The 9098-nt window shown below is 37.7% G+C and overlaps 4 non-coding genes across 4 annotated transcripts; 2 read left to right on the top strand and 2 right to left on the bottom strand.

Moving 5' to 3' along the window:
• Nucleotides 1–737: 737 nt before the first annotated feature.
• On the bottom strand, nucleotides 738–809 carry TRNAQ-UUG (transfer RNA glutamine (anticodon UUG)). Its single transcript has one exon. It is a non-coding gene; the product is annotated as a tRNA-Gln (tRNA).
• A 3571-nt stretch (nucleotides 810–4380) lies between these two features.
• On the top strand, nucleotides 4381–4452 carry TRNAQ-CUG (transfer RNA glutamine (anticodon CUG)). Its single transcript has one exon. It is a non-coding gene; the product is annotated as a tRNA-Gln (tRNA).
• Nucleotides 4453–5278: 826 nt separating this feature from the next.
• TRNAQ-UUG (transfer RNA glutamine (anticodon UUG)) lies at nucleotides 5279–5350 on the bottom strand. The gene has a single exon. It is a non-coding gene; the product is annotated as a tRNA-Gln (tRNA).
• A 3571-nt stretch (nucleotides 5351–8921) lies between these two features.
• Nucleotides 8922–8993, top strand: TRNAQ-CUG (transfer RNA glutamine (anticodon CUG)). Its single transcript has one exon. It is a non-coding gene; the product is annotated as a tRNA-Gln (tRNA).
• The last annotated feature ends 105 nt before the right edge of the window (nucleotides 8994–9098 follow it).

Below are 9098 nucleotides of genomic sequence, written 5' to 3'. Positions count from 1 at the left end.
AACGTATAAGTATGTATCTATGTATACATGGCTATATCCATCTAGATAGCGATAATACAATATAAAGAAATGAATTAATCATAAACATAAGTACAGAAGCTGAAAACTAAAAACTGTTCTTTCCCATCCACAATTTGAGCAAGAGGTTCTTTTTCTTTCTCATCTGTATGATCAGTAATAAGATAGTTAATTTTGCTGATTTCTTATCTGACAACATTCTTGACTTACACAGTGCATTTAATTGTGCATTTCTTTGAAAGAGGAATTCAGATTAATACATCTGACATGTCTCTCGAAAGATTCTACTTCATGGTTATGGATTTACTTTCGAAAAACAGAGTGTAAATATCTGTGTGTCTGAATTTCAAGATTGTTATTTAAAAGTTCATCTCTTCTGCCCCCAAAATACACAATTTGATTCCTCAAGTTTTCTTTTAATGAAGGCTCTCCAATTAAAAAAGTTCCTTGTTCCCCTTATCAATAACAGTAAGATTTAAACAAGTAATATCTTGCATCAGCCCCTTGTGATGAGTTTGAGAAAACAGAGTCAGCTCACAAAATGTCTCATTATTTTGAGCCATTTAATTTCCATGTTTTCTAAAAGTTCTATAATTTGCTCACATCAAATAGACTTTTAAAATACAATCAATAAATTAATGTTTCACTCTACCCGTGTTAGATTTATGATATTTATGAATACACTTGACAGAAAAAGATTTGGTCATAAGTCATGAAAGTGGTCCCACCGAGATTTGAACTCGGATCCTTGGATTCAAAGTCCAAAGTGCTAACCATTACACCATGGAACCTCCCATGTGACAGGGGAGCAAATTGCTGCAGCAATGTGGACATTTCACATTTTTTATTTTCTACAGTCAAAGACAAACAGAATTGTATTACTTTTCTATTCTGTTCAACTTTTGCCCATTGAACTATGTTAGGGAAGTATGTTGCACAAAGGACTCAAGTAACGCTAAGACTCTGTTGAACAGTACTTTTTATGTGAGATAAGATTTTGCAATAAAAATTAAGATTTCCCTGTGAATGCAATCTCTTCTGTCAAAACGGAAAGCTCAACCTGGTACAGGTGGGTTGATGGTGTTATGCTTGTCAATCTGGACTCTGAAAACAGGGATCTAAGTACAAAGCTCAGTGGGACTTATCTAAACTTTACGATTTTGTTTCCATTCAGTTCTTAGAAGTATTAATTGGAAAAACATCTCATTTACTTATAAACTTGTACGTATCAACTTATATGTATGTATCTCCCTATATATCGCTATATGTCTATGTATATTTATCGGAAAATATAAATATATACATTAGAAAAATACATATAATTAATAGAGGTGAAAATAATGAACAGTTGTTGCCTCTCCGCATTTGAAACATGAGCGCCTTCTCCTTCCTCTTCTATATATCCTGAAATTGAGATAGTCACTTTTTAATCAATTTTGATCTAACAACATAGTTGATTTGTACAAAGCATATCATACGATCTGTGAATAATTGTAAAAAAGAAAATTAGATCAGTACATTTGAGGCCTCCAAGCAAAAGCTTATTTTTCATGATTGCAGATCGACTGTTGAAAATCAGCATGAGAAATGTTTTATTTCACAATTTCCATACTAATATACAAAAAACATTTCTACTATCTGAATGATTTATTTATTTATTTATTTTTGGCATTTATTAAGCGCGAACAATTGCCCGCAGGCGTCTCGGCGCTGTACTGTTTTACCCTCCTATATGGTCTGTATAGTTTTTTAGAGATTAAATAGCCAGGTTTTCAGTTTCTTTCTGAAGGACAATAAATTTGGACTTGATCTTATGTTTTGTGGAAGTATGTTCCACAATCTTGGGGCGGCGACTAGAAAACGTCTGTCTCCCCAGTTGACCAGTCTGGTTCGAGGCACAATCAGGTCATTCTGTCCTGCAGATCGTAACATTCGAGTGGGAATGTACGGGACGAGATGGTCGCATAAGAACTGAGGTGCTTGATGGTGCAGTGCTTTATAGATGATACATAGCGTCTTAAACTTAATTCGGTTCCTAACAGGTAGCCAGTGGAGACTTCTCAAAGATTCAGATATAGGCTTGAATTTTGGAATATTGAGGAGAAGCCTGGCTGCTGCATTCTGGATTGTCTGCAACTTCTTGATTGTTTTCGCTTGGGCATTTGCAAACAAGCCGTTGCAATAGTCCAGCGCTGAAAGGACCATTGCACTAACCAATGTCTTTCCCACGTTGGTAGGGAGAAACGGAAGAATCTTCCTCACCAATCGTAGCTTGAAGAAGGCATTGGAGGCTGTCTGGTTTGCGTGAGCCATGAAGTTTAGGTTGTCATCAAAGATGACACCCAAGTTTCTCACTTTCGTGGCTGGCACAGGTACAGCTCCGAAAGATGATGGCCACCAAGTGGGGGACCAGCTTGGACTGAGGTGGCCAAAAATGACCACCTCAGTTTTGTCGGAATTTAATTTCAAGCTGTTTTCGGACAACCATTTTCCAATGGCCAAAATACCTGTCTTGAAATTTTCCGCCACTGTTTCCCCGTCATGTCTGACAGCCAGTATCAGCTGAGTGTCATCTGCGTATGAGGTAAGGTTCATCCCGTGCGCTTTGATGGTATTTGCGAGGTCCGACACATAGATGTTAAAAAGTGTCGGACTAAGGGATGAACCTTGTGGTACCCCACACGGCAGTGATAATTCAGCAGATTCATACTGGCCCAGTATGACTGCCTGAGATCTTTCTGCTAGAAAAGACGCTATTAGGTCTTTCGCTGTACCTTGCACGCCCATCCTTTCGACACGGTTGACTAGGATCTTATGGTCAACCGTGTCGAAGGCAGCTGATAAGTCTAAGAGCACCAATAGTGCGGTTCCACCTTGGTCTCTAATTAATCGGATGTCGTCTGCTGCCTTTATGAGGGCTGTTTCCGTCCCGTGAAATTTACGGAACCCGAATTGTGTTTCATCGAGCAGATGGTATTGCTCGATGAATCCCGCAAGTTGAGCGTTCATAGCTTTCTCAATTACTTTCGCGATAAAAGGTAGGTTGGCTATAGGCCTATAGTTTTTTAATTCAGCTTTGTCCAAGCCAGGTTTCTTCAGGAGTGGTTTAAGTAGTGTTTTCTTCAACTGACTGGGGAAGATTCCTGTGTGGAACATGAGATTGGTCAATTGAGTGATGACTGGGATTATAGTATCTGTTAGTGACCGAAGGGTGTTCAAAGGGCAAGGGTCCAGGGCTGATCCAGATTTAATTGTTTTCACGATGTCTTGGATATTAGAATCTGTTACTTCAGCAAAGCATGAAAGGGTATTGCTTGGAGGGGAAGTATTTATTTTCGCGATCCTTTGATCTTCACCTTGGTTAAATGCTGAAAATATGTCATTAACTTTGGTGAAGAAGAATGTTGCTAGTGAATCACAGAACTCTTGTGAGCAAGGAGGGTTAAGATCTGGAGCACATCCCGCAAGATGTTTAGTTATTTCGAAAAGCTTTTTATGTGAGTTTTTAGCGCTTTCGATTTGCTCTGTATAAAACTTCTTTTTTGTCTCTATTATTAGAAGTTTATATTGCGTTAAGAGTTCCTTGTACACTATCTTATCCTTATTATCATACTTTTTTCTCCATATTCTTTCTTTATTTCGGCACTGCTGTTTCAGTTTTTTTTTTTGATACCGTCATTGTGGTTCTCTAGGTTTGATTTAAGAAAACATCTCTTTCAAAATGTGCTATATTCGCCTTATCAATAGTGTGGAAATCTTCAAAAAGGAATGCTGGGAATCAGCCCTCTGAAATGCATTTGAGAAAAACAGGAAAGGATTTTGTAATGTCACACTATTTTGTCTAGGAATGTGATGTAAAAGTATTATAAAGTTTGTATTTCTGTAACTTGTTCAAGCTGTTGGACATTTTGAAAGGAGTCAATATTTGTCTCTTTCAACCTACTGGTGTTGGATTGGAGCTATCAATAAACAAAGATGACAGAAATGGAAAAGGTCAAGAGTAGTAAAGAAGTACCTCAAAGAATTGGACTGGTACCTTTGCATGCAAAGTCCAAAGTGGCAACCATTGCTCTTTGGAGCCACCCATGTGAGAGACAGAGAAATGGATGTAGTAGTTTGGAAATGTAGAATGTTTTAATATTCTTCAGTCAAAGATGATCATTATTTTGTAAATTGCATGTCCTGATAAACGTTTGCACATTTAACACTGTTATGGAGAATGTAGCTGAAAAGAATCAAATCACATTATCGCTCTTTACACTATGAGCATTCAACTGAGATATCTTTTCATCAATGTAAGAAAAGCCCCCGCACTGATGCGCTCTCTTTTGTCTCAATGGAAAAATCCCTCATGTATGGCGGGGTTCCATGGTGTAATGGTTAGCACTCTGGACTCTGAATCCAGCGATCCGAGTTCAAATCTCGGTGGTACCTGCTTGAATTATGAGATTTAATATTTCACTAATTTCTTAGAATTTGGAATTGGAAAAACATAACGTCAAAGTTTTATACTGAAACGTATCAACGTATAAGTATGTATCTATGTATTCATGGCTATATCCATCTAGATAGCGATAATACAATATAAAGAAATGAATTAATCATAAACATAAGTACAGAAGCTGAAAACTAAAAACTGTTCTTTCCCATCCACAATTTGAGCAAGAGGTTCTTTTTCTTTCTCATCTGTATGATCAGTAATAAGATAGTTAATTTTGCTGATTTCTTATCTGACAACATTCTTGACTTACACAGTTCATTTAATTGTGCATTTCTTTGAAAGAGGAATTCAGATTAATACATCTGACATGTCTTTCGAAAGATTCTACTTCATGGTTATGGATTTACTTTAGAAAAACAGAGTGTAAATATCTGTGTGTCTGAATTTCAAGATTGTTATTTAAAAGTTCATCTCTTCTGTCCCCTAAATACACAATTTGATTCCTCAAGTTTTCTTTTAATGAAGGCTCTCCAATTAAAAAAGTTCCTTGTTCCCCTTATCAATAACAGTAAGATTTAAACAAGTAATATCTTGCATTAGCCCCTTGTGATGAGTTTGAGAAAACAGAGTCAGCTCACAAAATGTCTCATTATTTTGAGCCATTTAATTTCCATGTTTTCTAAAAGTTCTATAATTTGCTCACATCAAATAGACTTTTAAAATACAATCAATAAATTAATGTTTCACTCTACCCGTGTTAGATTTATGATATTTATGAATACACTTGACAGAAAAAGATTTGGTCATAAGTCATGAAAGTGGTCCCACCGAGATTTGAACTCGGATCCTTGGATTCAAAGTCCAAAGTGCTAACCATTACACCATGGAACCTCCCATGTGACAGGGGAGCAAATTGCTGCAGCAATGTGGACATTTCACATTTTTTATTTTCTACAGTCAAAGACAAACAGAATTGTATTACTTTTCTATTCTGTTCAACTTTTGCCCATTGAACTATGTTAGGGAAGTATGTTGCACAAAGGACTCAAGTAACGCTAAGACTCTGTTGAACAGTACTTTTTATGTGAGATAAGATTTTGCAATAAAAATTAAGATTTCCCTGTGAATGCAATCTCTTCTGTCAAAACGGAAAGCTCAACCTGGTACAGGTGGGTTGATGGTGTTATGCTTGTCAATCTGGACTCTGAAAACAGGGATCTAAGTACAAAGCTCAGTGGGACTTATCTAAACTTTACGATTTTGTTTCCATTCAGTTCTTAGAAGTATTAATTGGAAAAACATCTCATTTACTTATAAACTTGTACGTATCAACTTATATGTATGTATCTCCCTATATATCGCTATATGTCTATGTATATTTATCGGAAAATATAAATATATACATTAGAAAAATACATATAATTAATAGAGGTGAAAATAATGAACAGTTGTTGCCTCTCCGCATTTGAAACATGAGCGCCTTCTCCTTCCTCTTCTATATATCCTGAAATTGAGATAGTCACTTTTTAATCAATTTTGATCTAACAACATAGTTGATTTGTACAAAGCATATCATACGATCTGTGAATAATTGTAAAAAAGAAAATTAGATCAGTACATTTGAGGCCTCCAAGCAAAAGCTTATTTTTCATGATTGCAGATCGACTGTTGAAAATCAGCATGAGAAATGTTTTATTTCACAATTTCCATACTAATATACAAAAAACATTTCTACTATCTGAATGATTTATTTATTTATTTATTTTTGGCATTTATTAAGCGCGAACAATTGCCCGCAGGCGTCTCGGCGCTGTACTGTTTTACCCTCCTATATGGTCTGTATAGTTTTTTAGAGATTAAATAGCCAGGTTTTCAGTTTCTTTCTGAAGGACAATAAATTTGGACTTGATCTTATGTTTTGTGGAAGTATGTTCCACAATCTTGGGGCGGCGACTAGAAAACGTCTGTCTCCCCAGTTGACCAGTCTGGTTCGAGGCACAATCAGGTCATTCTGTCCTGCAGATCGTAACATTCGAGTGGGAATGTACGGGACGAGATGGTCGCATAAGAACTGAGGTGCTTGATGGTGCAGTGCTTTATAGATGATACATAGCGTCTTAAACTTAATTCGGTTCCTAACAGGTAGCCAGTGGAGACTTCTCAAAGATTCAGATATAGGCTTGAATTTTGGAATATTGAGGAGAAGCCTGGCTGCTGCATTCTGGATTGTCTGCAACTTCTTGATTGTTTTCGCTTGGGCATTTGCAAACAAGCCGTTGCAATAGTCCAGCGCTGAAAGGACCATTGCACTAACCAATGTCTTTCCCACGTTGGTAGGGAGAAACGGAAGAATCTTCCTCACCAATCGTAGCTTGAAGAAGGCATTGGAGGCTGTCTGGTTTGCGTGAGCCATGAAGTTTAGGTTGTCATCAAAGATGACACCCAAGTTTCTCACTTTCGTGGCTGGCACAGGTACAGCTCCGAAAGATGATGGCCACCAAGTGGGGGACCAGCTTGGACTGAGGTGGCCAAAAATGACCACCTCAGTTTTGTCGGAATTTAATTTCAAGCTGTTTTCGGACAACCATTTTCCAATGGCCAAAATACCTGTCTTGAAATTTTCCGCCACTGTTTCCCCGTCATGTCTGACAGCCAGTATCAGCTGAGTGTCATCTGCGTATGAGGTAAGGTTCATCCCGTGCGCTTTGATGGTATTTGCGAGGTCCGACACATAGATGTTAAAAAGTGTCGGACTAAGGGATGAACCTTGTGGTACCCCACACGGCAGTGATAATTCAGCAGATTCATACTGGCCCAGTATGACTGCCTGAGATCTTTCTGCTAGAAAAGACGCTATTAGGTCTTTCGCTGTACCTTGCACGCCCATCCTTTCGACACGGTTGACTAGGATCTTATGGTCAACCGTGTCGAAGGCAGCTGATAAGTCTAAGAGCACCAATAGTGCGGTTCCACCTTGGTCTCTAATTAATCGGATGTCGTCTGCTGCCTTTATGAGGGCTGTTTCCGTCCCGTGAAATTTACGGAACCCGAATTGTGTTTCATCGAGCAGATGGTATTGCTCGATGAATCCCGCAAGTTGAGCGTTCATAGCTTTCTCAATTACTTTCGCGATAAAAGGTAGGTTGGCTATAGGCCTATAGTTTTTTAATTCAGCTTTGTCCAAGCCAGGTTTCTTCAGGAGTGGTTTAAGTAGTGTTTTCTTCAACTGACTGGGGAAGATTCCTGTGTGGAACATGAGATTGGTCAATTGAGTGATGACTGGGATTATAGTATCTGTTAGTGACCGAAGGGTGTTCAAAGGGCAAGGGTCCAGGGCTGATCCAGATTTAATTGTTTTCACGATGTCTTGGATATTAGAATCTGTTACTTCAGCAAAGCATGAAAGGGTATTGCTTGGAGGGGAAGTATTTATTTTCGCGATCCTTTGATCTTCACCTTGGTTAAATGCTGAAAATATGTCATTAACTTTGGTGAAGAAGAATGTTGCTAGTGAATCACAGAACTCTTGTGAGCAAGGAGGGTTAAGATCTGGAGCACATCCCGCAAGATGTTTAGTTATTTCGAAAAGCTTTTTATGTGAGTTTTTAGCGCTTTCGATTTGCTCTGTATAAAACTTCTTTTTTGTCTCTATTATTAGAAGTTTATATTGGGTTAAGAGTTCCTTGTACACTATCTTATCCTTATTATCATACTTTTTTCTCCATATTCTTTCTTTATTTCGGCACTGCTGTTTCAGTTTTTTTTTTTGATACCGTCATTGTGGTTCTCTAGGTTTGATTTAAGAAAACATCTCTTTCAAAATGTGCTATATTCGCCTTATCAATAGTGTGGAAATCTTCAAAAAGGAATGCTGGGAATCAGCCCTCTGAAATGCATTTGAGAAAAACAGGATAGGATTTTGTAATGTCACACTATTTTGTCTAGGAATGTGATGTAAAAATATTATAAAGTTTGTATTTCTGTAACTTGTTCAAGCTGTTGGACATTTTGAAAGGAGTCAATATTTGTCTCTTTCAACCTACTGGTGTTGGATTGGAGCTATCAATAAACAAAGATGACAGAAATGGAAAAGGTCAAGAGTAGTAAAGAAGTACCTCAAAGAATTGGACTGGTACCTTTGCATGCAAAGTCCAAAGTGGCAACCATTGCTCTTTGGAGCCACCCATGTGAGAGACAGAGAAATGGATGTAGTAGTTTGGAAATGTAGAATGTTTTAATATTCTTCAGTCAAAGATGATCATTATTTTGTAAATTGCATGTCCTGATAAACGTTTGCACATTTAACACTGTTATGGAGAATGTAGCTGAAAAGAATCAAATCACATTATCGCTCTTTACACTATGAGCATTCAACTGAGATATCTTTTCATCAATGTAAGAAAAGCCCCCGCACTGATGCGCTCTCTTTTGTCTCAATGGAAAAATCCCTCATGTATGGCGGGGTTCCATGGTGTAATGGTTAGCACTCTGGACTCTGAATCCAGCGATCCGAGTTCAAATCTCGGTGGTACCTGCTTGAATTATGAGATTTAATATTTCACTAATTTCTTAGAATTTGGAATTGGAAAAACATAACGTCAAAGTTTTATACTGAAACGTATCAACGTATAAGTATGTA

The sequence above is a fragment of the Lissotriton vulgaris genome, unplaced genomic scaffold (genome assembly GCF_964263255.1).
Source record: "Lissotriton vulgaris unplaced genomic scaffold, aLisVul1.2 SCAFFOLD_4450, whole genome shotgun sequence".
Taxonomy (NCBI): domain Eukaryota; kingdom Metazoa; phylum Chordata; class Amphibia; order Caudata; family Salamandridae; genus Lissotriton; species Lissotriton vulgaris.
Note: the sequence above shows the minus strand (reverse complement) of the source record. Positions and strands in the feature narration are given on the sequence as shown.